Source organism: Rhamphochromis sp. 'chilingali' (genome assembly GCF_963969265.1).
Source record: "Rhamphochromis sp. 'chilingali' genome assembly, chromosome: 17".
NCBI lineage: Eukaryota > Metazoa > Chordata > Actinopteri > Cichliformes > Cichlidae > Rhamphochromis > Rhamphochromis sp. 'chilingali'.
The window spans coordinates 22,322,538-22,338,835 of record NC_137944.1 but is presented as its reverse complement, the minus strand read 5'-3'; positions in this window follow the sequence as shown (position 1 = coordinate 22,338,835).

The window sequence follows — 16,298 nt, the reverse complement described above, 5'->3', positions numbered from 1 at the left end:
TCCTCATTGGCCTGCTCCTCTTCTTCCAGGGCCAGCTCTTCTCCCTCCTCTGCATCAAATTCCTCTTCCCCTGACTCTGCCTTCATCCATTGTGTTTGTTTGGAACCTTCAGCATACTGTGCACTCTGAACTTGCTTTTACATGTGGGTACAGCATTAGCAACAAGTGTCTTCAATTTTGAGTCATTGTGTGTAGTGAATGACGCCAGGTGTGTTCCCTGTGTTCAAAGATTGGTGACTGTGGCAAGCATTTTGCATCACATGGGCTTTCATTTGAGGATATGAGCAGAGTTGTTTTGCAACATGTGTTTTAGCAAGGAAAAATGTGTTTAGATTTATGAGTACAGAGGGTTGTGTTTTGTGAATTGTGTCTTCATGTGACATGTGTTTATGGTACTGGAATATGGTGGCTACATTTAGTAAATGTGTTTAGACTACTGGTCATTTGGGTTACAGGATTGGCTTTTGTGTTTTAACATTTGAGAAAAACTGTAAAGGAAAACCATTAGCCGTCTGCTTGACTCCATGCATTCACTCCCTCTATATTCTCTCTTTCACACACACACACACACACACACACACACACACACACACACACACACACACACACACACACACACACACACACGATGCAGTTCCAACTGGCCTATTGTTACTCCCCTCTGCTTTTATAACTCATCGAATATACATGATGGTACCATTTAGAGAAGCGAAGAGAAGAGAAGAGAAGAGAAGAGAAGAGAAAAGTCCTCATTTGATGACTCAGTGTGTGATTAGCTCATTTCCAAGAGAGTGTATATCTGTGTGTTTGAGAAAGAGGGACAGCTACCGAGTTTAAAACACCATGTAAGCATCTCTATGCATGTCTATTTACAGAGCATAACGATGCACACATCCATTCACTTACATATGCATACCTGCATGTGCTCTATTCTTTTTCCCATTGAACTGAAATCATGGCTGCTACATCCTCTGAGCTAAAGAGGAAAGGGACCAACCAGCTTATTTAAAGCATTCACGATGGTGTAGTGTATGTGTGCATTAGGGCGTACAACATAGCTAACTGCAGATTTATGAAGGCTAAGTTCAAAGTCTACTAAGAGCAAGCATTACACAATTAAAAACTGCAGTAACTATTCTTCTCAGTTCCTAAATGGTGGTAAAACCTGCTTTGCAGACTAAAGACTGTGAGTTGTCCATGTAGGTCCTCTCTGGGTCCCTGTGATTTTGACAATGATGTGATCTTTAAGTTATGCGATTTAAATGATTTACAAATGATTACACAGTATTACACAGTATCTAGTTACATTTAACAGAGAAGCAAAACTTTTTGGGGAATAAGTTTGCATCCCATAATTTTCTCTCAAATGTAATTATTCCACAGTCCACGATGTTAATTGTTAAGCACCATCACACTTGCCATGCCAATAAAACACCCAGTGAACTGAGAAAACTGGGCCCAACTGGAGGCTAGAGAGATGTGTGATCACATCTCTACAAGATGGCACTCTGAGTGTTAAAGCACTTATTTTCACACTGTAACAGTGATTTTTTTTTAAAAAGAAAAAAAAGAAAAGTCATCCAGTTTTTCAATTACTGTTTTTCAAAACACTGATGTGTCACACCTTTTGCCTGCCACAAAAGCCAACCTCACCAGCTCTGTAACATGTTGATCTGCGACACGACATGAGAACAACACCGCACTGGAAACTTCTGCACTTAGTGAGCTTTTAGTTTAATGCACAGCATTTTTCCAATACTTGCGGAAAGAATTAGTTCACAGACAGCAAAAACATATCCAAGTCTGCCCTCGCATTTTATCCTATTTCCTCTTGTAGCATAAAGACACTGTAAGCTTTATACCGTAAACACTTTTAGGCAAATCTGCTCATCTCACCTCTGTCACAACAGGCGCTGACATCAGAAAAACTGGTTGTCTGGTCAAAAATGATGGATGAAGAATTAAATTAAAAACAGATTTATTACAAGAATCTAATTTAGCTACCATTTTAGCTCTGTCCAAAACAAGTAAACAAAGCACAAGGTGGTTTTATTCATCCAAGCCATCCAAGAGGCATGGCACTTTGCCACACTTATTTCTCCCCTCAAAAACACTTTTTTTTCCCAGCGCCACGAAAGTCTTGAAAAACAGCAATGGGGTTAACACCTGCCACTTCAACCTGTTATTCTTTTGTTTACCTCTCACCTCCCTGATGAGGAAAACAAACATACCTTTTTTGTGACTGCTGTTTACAAGCTGACGCTGTGCCTTCAGCATTAATGAGCGATCATGCTTTTCTCATCGTCAATTTGCAAAAAGTGTGCCGCATCCAACAACCAGTTGCTTAATTTCAGCTTTCAGTCCATGAGTTTTATTATATCCACATTCTCTGTTAGAGGCTGTTTGTCAGCAGCACAAAGGAGCTGAAAATCTGAAAGCAGTTTCATCTCATTTCAACGTGAAGTTATTATCATCAGTGATTTAATGCATGAATATGTTGGTTTTACTGAGTCTTCTGTCCTACGTGAAACCAAAGGGCTCACAGGAATATCAGAGCATGATTAACCGTATCAGGTTCTACATTTTTTCATACAAGTTTATAATCAATCTGAGTCACGCTGCACCAATGAGTTCAATGACACCTCACTTTGCATTATAGGAAATTAAACTCAGCTGGTTGCATTCTGGTATATATTCCTATATAAGACTAAAGTTGCGGAGCACCAAGTTCTTTTGCAGTTAAGTTGGTGCCCTGCAGCAACTTCATCACTATTTATTTGTTTTATCACAAACTTTGGATGCACCAAAGTTGCTTTGACGGCAGCTGATTGCAAGTGGGTGGAGTCCCAGTCTCCATGTTTAAAGCAACCATTTCAAAGGTAACATAATCATAAGTTCAATGCCTGTTGTTTTCTCTAATGTTACTGATCAAGAGGACAAAATCAAATGCATCGCTCCCACAATAAAGTCGGCTCGAGTTCTTACCTGTGCAATATCAGAAATTTGTGCATGTAAATAAAATGTCAATGATGTTTTATGGATAAACAGTAAAATGTAAATGAATGAATGTCTGGACATTAGATGAATTACTGTGTTGTATATTTTGTGGCTTCATTTTCTTTCTGGGTGCCTGTGCTTCCTGCTTGCACGAGTGGAAAAAACTGACTTATTTATCAGCTTGTCAGTATTAAGGATCCAGTTGTTACTTCAATAATTTATCTTTACAATATACTCAGTGTAATTCTTGTTTATAGCGCTCTGCTGTTTCCTGATTTGTAATCTCTGTAATTGAATTTGCTGCCCGATACTGTTCTCAGACTTTCGCAGTTCCCTTTAATAAAGCTTTAAAGGCCAGCTGCTGCCTTCAACCTTTATTGAAAGTGTTTAACTCGCTGCATACTGTAGCTGCTCGCTTATATTTATGATGAGGGCAGAAAAAGCGAACTCGAAACATGTCTGTGATATCCTTGACAAACACGATGAGGGATAAACATTCCTTTATTGAAAAATGCAGGTTTATTTCTCTCAGCATTTTAGGTTTTCTCTGAGCGGAGCTGTGTGCTGCTGTAGTGTTGGAGGTCTTGATCATCCACACACACGCATACACACACATACACACACTTACTCTCTGTGGTGTGTGTTCGGTGCAGAGCACAGGAGACTGTTGCTGTTAAAAAATGCACATCCTGCTCTGTTGCACAAGCTGCTGCCACTGCTGCATGGCAGACAAAGTGGGTCAGCACACACACACACACGCGCGCGCGCACACACACACACACACACACACAGACGATTACATACACCAGCAGGTGCACGCACAAACACCAACACACACGCACACACAAACTAATGCAAACACACAGAGGGATCTGGGGACATTCACACTCTTGCACTCATATGTTATCTCTTAATAAGTCCCCCTTGCTTTCTTTCACTCGCTTATGAACACACATGTATGTGTGAACACTGAGCAATGCCCCAATGAGAGCGTTTCTTCTGCATCTGGCAATATTTGCTGTTCTCCAGCTGTTCCAGCACTTAGGGCCTGATGATGAAAAGTATGCAAGCAGCAGACCTCTACATAAGAAGAAACGAAACAGCAGCACTAAAGAGGAAAGGAAAGGAAAGGAAAGGAAAGGAAAGGAAAGGAAAGGAAAAGAAAAGAAAGGAAAGGAAAGGAAAGGAAAGAAGCAAAAATGAGGCAGTAAGGGAGAAAGATGCAAAGAGGGAAGTAAAAATTAAGGTGTAAGAGTGAAAAGAAAGGAAAGGAAAGGAAAAGAAAGGAAAAGAAAGGAATGGAAAGGAAAGGAAAGGAGAGTAAAGGAAATGAAGGGAAAGGAAAGGATTAAATACACTCGTTTAGAACTTTAGTCCTGCATGTTGAAAAATGAGCACATATATAAGACAAGGGAGTGAAACCAGATTCTATAGGGGGATGTTAGAGAAAACAAAGTAGGGCAGGAAAGGAGAGACGGGAAAAGCAAGAGAACAAGAGAAGAGAAACTACACACTAAAGTTGATAAGAATGCAAAAGTGCATTCAAAGGCAAACACAGATTTTTTTTTCTTTTTGCCAAATGAGGGTCTTGATTAACTTACCATTGTGTAACAAAAAAGGCTGATGGCAGTTTCAGTGCTGTGTGTCCAGCTCTTAATTAGATCACTAAGATGCTTACTAAAGCTTTAGCACCCTAAGAGTGTTTATTGGACCATAAAAACTAGTGTTGCGTCATCTCAGAAGAACTAAAAACACACACACAATTGTATGGCAATCAAAAAGTGTGTGTTCCTGAAAAAGTCACTGTAGGTCCCTGAGGTCCAGGAGGAGACAGCATAATACCCCAGAACCCATTGTGAAAGACATAATTAGGCGACGTGGAGGCAGCTGTGATGACACCACACGCACACCGTGCACACATGGTGTCATGCACCCGCAAAAAGCCACTTGTAAATACACACGAGACACAAGAGATCTGCCAGAGATGAACACACTTTATCCTACACACACAGACACAAAGCAGCATGAAAGTCAAGTCCCTTGTCCCTCCTGAGCCACCTGTCAACAGACACAAAAACAATCTGGTTTCATATCAGTCACCAAGTGAACCCACACTGGTGTTTCCTTCCTGCAGCAGACCTACACACAATTTTACCCAATAACCATTTCGTGGAATCATTTAGGTCATAAAATCCTACTAAAACCTTCAGCAATGAAAAGCTGTGATTCCCCATTTAGATGGAGAGAAAGTTTCAATTGAAAACAGCACTGATGAAACTCCTTGAAACTCGCCCATGTTTTATAATGCATGTATTTAGTGAGTGTCATAAAACATCTACACATTGATTCCAATAATGAAAAAAATCCTCAGGCAGGAGGGAAGCTGAACAGCCGCACACAGTAAGCCACAGACACTACAGCCTAATACATTTACTTATTATGGTGTCATTGTCAGAATTTTTTTAATGCAGGTTATGCATGTCCATCTAAATGATGTAGCCAATGCTTTTTGGTCTTGCAGGAAAAGTTCCATCAAATACAAAAATGCTTTTCCATGTAAACCTTTGTGTCTCTGAATGTAAAAAGAATTAATTTTTTTGTCACCACCCACATTTTTAAAAAGATATTTTAAAGTCATCTTGTGAAATTTTGCCATAAACATCATTGAGTGGAGCAAACACAAAAACTGCACTGCTGAAGAACAATCATAGATCAATGTGAAGTTCTGGGTTCCTTCCAATGGCCAGCAGTGGTGAGTCCTCTGGTTGCAATAAATAGAACTCTGATTTAATACTCCCATAAACACATTCTCAGAGAGGTTACAGACTCATTCGCTAATTTTAAGTTGCTTTAAATGCAGCATGATGTTGATTTGAAATTATGCTAGCATTCAAATTAATATAGACTTTATAGCACAGCATGCACCAGTCCAGGCCTGTCTGACTGACTGACCACTGACTACCATACAATAACCACATTTTCTCAGATTCCTTCCTTTGGTTGAGATGGTATCTAAACAAGATAATGACGGCCAAAGTGCTCAGGTTGAGGTTCCTAATGCTACATTAATAATATGGAAACCAGTGGCTGGAAACCAAGTTTTGCAACTCTGTGCAATCTTGTTGCCTTGGAAATGTTTGTTTCAAAGATAAGGGAACAGGTCTGCAACCACTCACAGTCAGATGTCATCTTTAAAGGGACATCAACAGATTGCTAAAACACCAATAATTTGGTTATCAGTTTACTTTTTGTCTGGTATTAATTTGTGACTCAGTGGGGTCAAGTCGACGGCTACATGCAATCTGATTTGGATAAAATAGCCATTAACTGTGATTAACGGGCAAAAATTGCAATTCTATTGCTATTTTTCGTCAACCTGTTGCTGTCTACATATACAAACATTTGAAACACTTACATTCAGAGTCCAGCCATAACCTCACATGTTTGAGAGAGAAATTCCTCAACTCTTGGTTCTGACATAGGTGCTGCAGGATGGCAATTTAACTACAAAATGAAAAAGGTGCAAAGCAACCTTTTTTTTATATAAGAGAATATAACCTAATCGCAACAAGTTGGCAACCAGCTGAGTCGAGTCTCCTACTGCAAAGAGATGACATGCACAGAAGAGTTGCTCTCATCAGTGCAGAGTGACTTAAATTGATTGCAATGTGTGGAATCTGTCGGCATCTAAAGACCAGATTTAGACTGCAATTATTTAAAAATCTGTCTGAGAGTGATTGCAGTCTGCCCGAGTGAAATGGCCAATATTTGGAGACAGGCTCCTCCTGCCAGGTGACCTGTGCAACTCTCCTGTGCTTGAATGTGGTAGCCCAGAGCGTGTGTATGCAACCTTCTTAATTCCCGTTAACCACTTTAAATCAACCAACTGGTTGACTGACAACAGGTCTCCGACAACCAAAAGATTCAATGCAATCGCTGAGCAACTACCAGTTTATCCCCGGTCGCAGGGAAGTTGCCATCCTCTGTGTATTCTAATGTGACTGAGCTATAAACAGCAGTTGATGTGGTTGATGTCACAGTTTTTATACAGTATGTGGGGGGAAAAGAGCCTGCTGAGATGCCATTATGGTTCTTCCTTTTTAATACTACTACCCACATACTGCTTGCTTATGACCTGAGTCGTACGATCTTCTACAAGTTCCTGTAATAAAGCTCGGAGTGCAACCTGCCAAGCAAAGATGTAATTCTTTGCTGAATGCTGATTTAAGAAGAAAATTCTTAGTCTGTATATATACACACACACATATATATATATAACATCAAACCAACTGTGTGGGCATACAAGTGCAGAATAAACTTGTTTTAAATCTTTTTTGTCACCGAGGCCCCCTACATGTTTGGATTAGTTAAGAGTGATACGGCTAATCATAAGTAACCCTTAAAAGTAAGAAAATAACCAAACACTTTGGCTTGTAGTCTGTGGTAAATCCTACTGGTTATATAGCTATCACCGTGACAGTGTTCACTCCAAACATGGCAACAATTATTTTTGTATTTCTTTATTCCTTTAAAATCTAAGTTATTGGCCAATTGAGCTCCCAGCACAGACTTAAATTGGCTTTGTGAGAGGATTTCCTGTCTGAGAGAGAAGGTTGGTGACATTTCCACTGCTCCTGGTTCTGCTCTTCATTCTTTCTCCTTTCATGCCAAAGATGGCAACGTGACATCCTACCCTCAGTCTGGGTAGAGACTGACAGTCCCAATTAGAAGTCTCTAGTCCTCTGCTTCTTTGTGTTCCATTATTTCAATTTCATTCTTCCTTCTATCACAGATTCTGCAATCATCATTTCATTCTGTTTTTATTTCCCCTTCATTTTGTTTCGACCTGTGTCCCACCTCCTCTCTTTTTACATTTCCCTTTGTGAGACCCCGTCTGTCTCTTTCACCCCCATCACCACCCCTCTGTCATCTGATCAGTAGAATTAATGGCTTTATTTCCATCAAATCGCCATGGAGATGAATCATGTCGTTAATCATCATATCGCTGAGGTGATGGATCGTGTCATTAATCAGGATTTTTTTTTTTCCTTTGGGCTAAAGCAAACCCACACGTTGATGATTAGCAATTAACACAATTTCACAATCACACACACACACATGCTGGAGGCACCCTGCAGAGCTGGAGCATAGCCAGGCGGCAGAGTGACTTCATCGCTGTCGGATTAATCGAACGGCGGGGATCTCAGCTGACACACACATCCACAGACATCAGTGCTAGACATATACACACCACAGAAAGACACACTAATGGCATAACTGAAAACGCAACCCCAGGAATAACTAAGAATAAACAGCAGTAATTAAAGGAAGAACCATTTTATTACAAAATCAGACTGTTTGACTGTCAGTCTTTCAGGTTTTTACTTTGAGTGCAGTGTTTGTTAAAAGATTTCATTGTAGCATTAATCTCCAACTTTGTGGCCAGGACCCTGGAAAGAGGTCCTCAGAGAAATTAAAGAGGCCACAAGATAATTACTGAGGTGAGATTTATTTGTGGACATTTGCTCTTGTTAAACAACATGCTTTAGTGTTTCAGTCTTCTAAAACCCATTCTAATCAAGCTGTCCAGAGGTTGATTTACAGGTCTGGATTAAGAAGTAGAAACAGTAACTGAGGTGCGCTGTAAGAAAAATGTATTTCCTGGACCACAGTGCAAATGAGTAAATCCTGAGGCAACATCTTGCTTTTGCTTTCCTTTACAGACATCTGATACTAGGAGAGGATGTTGATACACTTACTAAGTAAAATAAGTCAAGAGTTAGAAGTCTCTGGGGTCTTTATCCTAATAACTGATCAATTTAAGATTATCTTGACTTGTTTTCCCCCTTCCTAATTTCTTAATGTTTTTTAATGATTGTCATATCTTTCAGATCATTAAATAAAATAAAATATTAGACAAAGATAAGACAAGTAGACACAAAGCAGTTTTTTTTCCAAAGGTGTTAACAAGTCACAAGTTACCAGACCTATAGACAGATTTAAAAGTATCTATATATAGCCATGCATGTGCGTGCGTGTGTGTGTGTGTTTAATATCACAATATGATTGTTATAGCAATGCTGTGTTTACATTCCCTGGTTGTGTCCAACTATGAGACAAGTCCAGGCATGTCTGAGAGCCAGAGCCATGTGTCAGTCTACGATGATGTGGCTCAAGAACAAATCACCCAGCAAAGCATCACTGGCTAAACTTGCTAACTGCAGTCCATGTGGAAATTACAGCATGGCAAACTTTGTGTTCAAATTCTCTCTTATAGAGATTTAAAACATAACAGATTATCTATCTGACAAGCCAGAAAACATCAGTAGTTACAAACTCTGAGATTTCACTACCCTGCATTACACTAATCTGAAACATTATAAAGTTAAGTACAAGCAGGATCAATACCTGACATATACACTTCTCTGGGAAATTACCACTCTATCAAATTAAAAATAACATAAAAATTCACATTAAAATGTTGTTAAGATTTTCTATCAGTTAACTAGACATGTTACCAAAGTGTAACAACATGCTTTAACTGGAGACCACATACACTGTGTGTAAAAGATGGATGCAGCTACCGTGCCATAACTCTTTGGGCATGCGGGTTGTCTGGAGTCAGAAGTAATCATAGATAGAGATCTTTGGTTGCTAAGGCTCACAAGCTCCGTTAGCAAGCTGCAATCATTAACTGTCACAGATACCTGACGATTCGTAACAAAAGACTAATAAAATATTACAGTTACACTTACCAAAAGTAGAGTACAGTATTCTCAGTCTGCCTGTTCTACTGGACATTATTTGTCAAATAACTCGATTAAAAGTGGTGCAAAAGGAAAACACAACACAAACACAGTCAAGAGATGCAGTTCAATGACAGCAATTAGCAGAAATGAAGCCAAGCAGAGTAATGAGCTACATACAGTTGCCTGTGTCAGCAGTAAATCAAAGTAAAAATGCCACTAACTTTAAGCTCTACTCATCCAGAGGACAAGTTCAAAAAAGTCTATAGAAATTGACTCGTTGACCCTCCAGTGGCCATTAGAGGAACTGCACTGGACTTTACCTGGGATTATATTTTCATTAGTGACTTGATAATGTGAGCAAGTGAGAAAGCTTTAACATCTCAATCCTTGGACAGAGTCAAACAATGTGAGAAAAATGAACCAATGAGTGCGTTCTGTCCAGTTCACTATGAAAAAAATGTACAATCCCTGCAGTATTTCATCTCTCCCACATTTTATCTGTCCTTTCATTCCATCTTACTCTGTCTCCCTCGCTCTGAAGCAATCTAACTGTCTCCCACGATGCTTCAGGAAAGGTGGGAATGGATGAAAAAAAAGTGCCATAATATCAAAACTGCTGATTAAAATCAAAACAACAATCTGTGTATCACACACACGCACACACCCTGGCTTTCTTTCCCTCAACTACTAGAGCTTCATTAGTGAAGCTCTAGTAGTTCTGATTGATTTAATTATCAAATCATCTATGCAGCCTGTGCGTGTGTGTGTGTGTGTGTGATGTGGGTGTGTGTGTTTATTAGTGTGAAAGAGAGAGATTATGCAGTGATCTTGGCTGACATTGATCAGCCTAGTCTAATTGGGAGCATCTAGCCGTGTAATTGATTCTGCTACACTTCACAACTAGATGAGTTTAGCAACATCAACAACACTGATTCACACACTCACGGACAGAACGACACTGAGCCAAACTGAACTGAACTGAACCAAGCTGTACTGAGTCAGCTAAGTGGCAGAAATAAACTAAACTACCATAAATGATTAGATTATGTTGCTTTTTGTATTTGTTTACATCCATCCATCCACTTTCTTAACCTGTCATCCAGCTCAGGGTCCTGGCCCTTCTCCCTATCGCCACTGACACAGTGTCCAAAGAGTCACAGTGAAAATTCAGAGTCTGCATTAAGTGCAGATTTTGTCCCTCATTTTAATATATTCATTTTTGTTGCCTGCCATACTGTGGCATTATCCACATTATATTGTTGCCTTTGAGAGAGCTGATTCTGCTGACTGGCCCGGGGGAAGTTCATTATTCTAACATGGCTGCACTTGTTCTATGTCATATTCATAGACTGCAAGCGACATGACAGCTCCCCAGAACTAGGACATCTTCATCACCTGCTGGTGGCTGGTGCTACAGACTGTAGACTGTATACAAAAGATGGAGGTAGCCACTGTGACATCATTGATGTGTGGAGGTTTGAAGCTTTGATTTTAGCCTTTAATTTTTGTGAAGCCAAAAGTGACCTAATATATACAAGATCGTGGTGTGCTAAGTTATCTGCCGACCCGATATCATGACAAAGCGTGTAATAGACACCCAGGTCCACTGTGTCCATTTGACGGTTTGCCTCTCCAAAACCTGAAATATACATGCATGCAGAAGTTGCATTAAGTTGCAGTAACAGCAGAGGGAAATATTTTATTACAAGCCAACATGAAAGTAATTTCAGGAAAGCTTTTAAACAGATATTATTAATACATTTATAAGTATGTACATATTAGCGGCCTAGTTTTTTTGCTTACAACTTCATGGCTTTAAATATATTATCTCCCCCTGCTGGTAATGCAATTTCTGCATGCGTGTGCATTTCACATTTTGCCTCTGCAAAATGTGAAATAGGCACAGTGGACCGGCGTGCCTATTACACATTTTGCCACGATACTGGGTTGTATTGTAGAAAAGCCAACAAGCTTGGTTAGCGAGCTGCATCGATACACTGTATGGGTGCATTGTATACACACTAATAAGTGTGAAGTAATTCACAAGCAAAATGCCAGAATTTAAATGATCAAAATTGGAGAACTGACTTCATGGATGGTCTGTTTGTGCAATTAACTGCAAAGCAAGTCATATTATTGGTCAAACAATCTTCATCAAGAGCTCCAGTAGGGATGGGTATCATTCAATTGTAGTGGTACAACTTTTCTTAGCAATGCTTCCTATTGACCCAGTATTCCTATAAGAAAACAATCAAATTAAGAGCATAATTAAAATCAATTCAAATCACATTTTAACATGGAGCCATCCCAGGTTTTGGGGACTTCCACTTTGGCTTTATTTTTCAGTCCAGGAAGTTGCTGCTTTGATGGGTAAAGTTTTTTTTCACAATTGTTTAATTTCAATTTAATCAGTTAAAAATCAGTACATTTGCGTTTTGTTCATGTTTTACTGTTGTGTGATGATGTAAAAAGAGTCTTTGTCATAAAACACTGACAGCTGTAATGGATAACTGCTCGAAATTTAGTTTTTGTGTAGCATCAGCAGACATCTGCTCCTTTGTAGTTGTCTTTTTACATTGGCTTGCTGAAGGATAACACAGAGAAACAGTACAGAAAACTGGGATATTTGGCAGCCTTGTATGAGACGCTGTATTGCTAGCTTGCGTCTATGCAAGTTCCTGTCTGTCCCACTTGTGTGCACTGACTCCACTCAGGATACAGAAACTGAGAGAGAGAAGTTATTCCCGATTCTGGACAGATATTTCCTCTGAGATGGATTTAATTTTAAATTAACTAGGTGGAAGAGAAAGAATGAGTCAACAAAAAGAAAAGCATGACAGGCTGGTTATTAGTAAACTGGCAGCTCATCTTTAGTTTTTCCTGACAACCATAAACTGGAATATCGCAATGTGCCAGCATTCACATCTGCTTTGCGCATTTAGGCAAAATGCTGGAATTGCATCACGGAGATGGACTGAAACTGCCTTTTCAAGAGGCTGCCATCTTTATGCACCTGGTCAATTTGAATGAAAAATTACCTGGACAGGAGGTAAGTACACTGGCAGGTCAGCACAAGGCCGGGAAAATGGTGTTCATGCGATTGCCAACTTTAGCGCGTGTGTGTTAATCTGTGCGTGTGTGTCCTGAGGATTAGTCATGGTCTTCTGCCTCTGCAGCAGTGCCTACTTCCTGCCTCACACACACACACACACACACATATACACACACACCCACACCTGCATCCATCTGGCCAGTCCCCTCTGTTAGCAGAGGTGTGAAACACAGAAAAATCAGTCGAGTGAGGGAATGAGGGACGGTAAGAAAGAGGAGCAGAGGTATGAAGGGGGAGAAGCAGTGGGAAGAAAGAGGGGATATTAAAGAGAGTTGAAGAGAGGTATAAATGCACAATGAGGGGAAAGAAAGGGCGAGAGAGCGGGAAGCGAAAGAGTGGGAGAGTGATATTAAACACCAGGGAGCTAACTGAGCAAATTCACCTGCCCACTCTTTTTTTATTCAGCCGATCTCCCTCCTTTTCCTTCTTCATCTGCCTTCCTCTCTTCCTTTCTTTCTCCCTCTATCATCCGTTTCTTCTCTCACCTCCTACTTCCCTAATTAGCTCCAAATCCTCTTACACCTTTCGCTCAGTTCATCTTCCTTCTCTTCCTCACTGTCTCCCCCTACTCTCGCCAAAAAAATCAGGTTGACCTTAATGAACAGATGAAGAGAGGAGGGGAGTGATAGCATCCAGGGAGCCCAGGAAAGACTGGATCAGCGCTTTTTGGATCAGTGTTTGTTTACTCAGGACTCCCCCATGTGAAGCTGTCAGAGGTTTTTTCTTTTGCCATATTTTTATTCTGAGGGAAAAACCATTAAGCATTAGGATGATTTGGAGGGTTGTAATCTTTTTCTGCTTTATTTAGGAAGAGCGGAAGAGCAGTCGTTAGTGTTTGCAGTATTTCCTTGGTGTTTGACAGGGAGCAGACACAGGGAAGATGAGTAAAAGGCTGGAGATGGCAATGCAGAAATCGTTACAGCATCCACAACAGATGAATAACGTGAATTAAATCAAGCAAGCTCAACTGAGACACCTGAACTTCATCAAACACATGGTAAAAACGTGCCTAAACTGGAAGTCCCAGATAAGATTTGCAAATGAGTAAATTAGTTAGATGATTTAATTAATGAAACCGTGAGATGAAGCATAGTTTGTTCAGGCGGAACACTGGCTGATTGGGACCAGCTGTTTGCAGGATGAATGGATCATAAATAGTTGGTAACATCAATTCAGACTCACAACACAGTTATTAGTAACATGACAATTTTTTTCTGCTACTGTGGTAAGCATGTTATTGACATACCATCTGCTGCTACACCTCCCTGTCCTTTTGTTTTGTTATTTTTTCAAGTAAGCTGCTAATTTCATGTTTACTCAACAGAATTGTCATATAATTCTTTAGGAGTGCCTGAAAATAGAATAGAATAGATTAGAATAGCCTTTTATTGTTATTGTACATGTACAACGACAATGTGGGTGCAGAAATGTGCAGGAATAAAATATAAATAGCAGGACAACAAGAATAAATAACAGAAATGAGGAGTATATACAAAGAGGTGGTATAAATGCAAAACAGGAGGAAAACTCGCAATACAAAGGCACATATTAGAGGACAGAGTTACAAAGTGCTTGAAAGTGGTGCAACGGACTTGGTCTGAGTATAGAGTCCAGGTGTGAGTGGCCTGAATGATGAGGGTTACTCAGACCACAGTTAAGATTGGTGGATGGGAGCGGGGAAGAAGCTGTTTGTGAGTCTGGAGGTGTGGGACCTGACATTCCCGAGGTGCTTGCCAGAGGGCAGCGGGTCAAACAGGTGGTGGGCGGGAAGCAAGGGGTCACCTGTGATTGCCCTGGTTCTCCTGAGACAGGAGGAGCTGGCAATGGCCTCCAGGGTTGGCAGAGTGGAGCCAATGATTTTTTTTAGGCGGTGTTAATTACCCTCTGTGCTGCCTTCCTGTTCTCAGTTGTGTGTAGCGAATTCCTTAGTTTATGACACAGTTGTGGAGGATGAACTCTTATATAAGTTACAGAAAAATGTAATAAGGCTTGAAAATTGTAGGTCTGTTGTCGCTATAGGCGCTAGCTGTCTGCTCAGCTTGATCTCTTCTAACTGAACTAACTGAACTGCACTTTTTGTTTGAGTTTTAGTGAGGGTAAGGATTTTTAATGTGATTATGTGACAAATAATATGGCCATCTGTGTGCTACAAGCAGCCTGTAATACAACTCAGAAATGTTAAACTCAAGTCTTCAAAAATGTCCATGAATTGAAGAATTAGTCCACAGTTTTGTGCTGGGACTAAAGCTTTTTACATGCATCTCTTAGATAATACAGAAAACAAATTTAGACAAAACCAAATTTAGGAGAAAACCCCTCAAAAACATGATGTCTAAGCAGGTAAACTAGATGGTATTACCTTGGTCTCCAGCAGTACAGTGAGGAATTTTGGGATGATTTTTGATGAGGCTATATCCTTCAGTGTGCATATCAGAGGAATGCATAAAAAAGCAGTTCAATTAATTGTTAATTGTTGTTCTAAAAGATCTGTGAAAGCCTTCTATTGATTCAAAATGCTGCAGCGTGAGTTTTTGACTGGGACTAGAAAGAGGGAGCATATTTCTCCCACTTTGGCTTCCCTGTTAAATCCAAAAACAACTTTAAAATCCTTCTTCTCATAAAAGAGTCTTCAATGAGCAGATCGTACCATGTCTTAAAGACCTCATAGTGCCATATTATCCTAACAGAGCTCTCTCAGACTGCTGGCTTACTTGTGGTTCTTAAAGGATTTAAAAGGAGGATGGGACGCAGAGCGTTAATTTTGCTCCCAGTTTAGATTCAGGAGAGAGACACCCTGTCTACATTTAAGATTAGACCTAAAACTTTCCTTTCTGATAAAGTATATAGTTAGGGTTGGATAAAGTCACAATAAACCACCACTTAGTTATGCTGGTATAAGGTCAGACTGCTGGAGGACTTCCCATGATGCACTGTTTCTTCACCTGTTTTCATTCCTCAGGTGTTTAAATATTGAGTTCTGTCACCACTCTTTTTTCTTTTCTTTGTCCCCTCAACACCAAACGTTCACAATAGATGGCTGCCCATCCCTGAGCCTGGTTCTGACAAAGGTTTCTTCTTGTTAAAAGTTTTTCCATTCCACTGCTGCAAAGTGCATTCTTGTAGGCGATCGTCTGATAGTGAAGCTTACTCTTTAATATTGTAGGATTTGTATCTTGCAGTATAAAGCAGCTTGAGGTTGCTGTGATTTAGTGGTGTATGAATAAAGTTGAACTGAACGTTCCTATTTCATATATAGTTTCAAGTTTATACAATCCAACACAGAAGCATTAGCATTTGTTCAGAGAAATGTTGTTACTCGTCTATTTTTGCAGGAATGGAAATACCACTCCGTTAAATTGAGTTATTTATCATTGAATTGTCTGGAGTTTTCTATCTTCAGCCAAAAACAACACAGATGAGAGCAGTGAGAATAAGGCAAA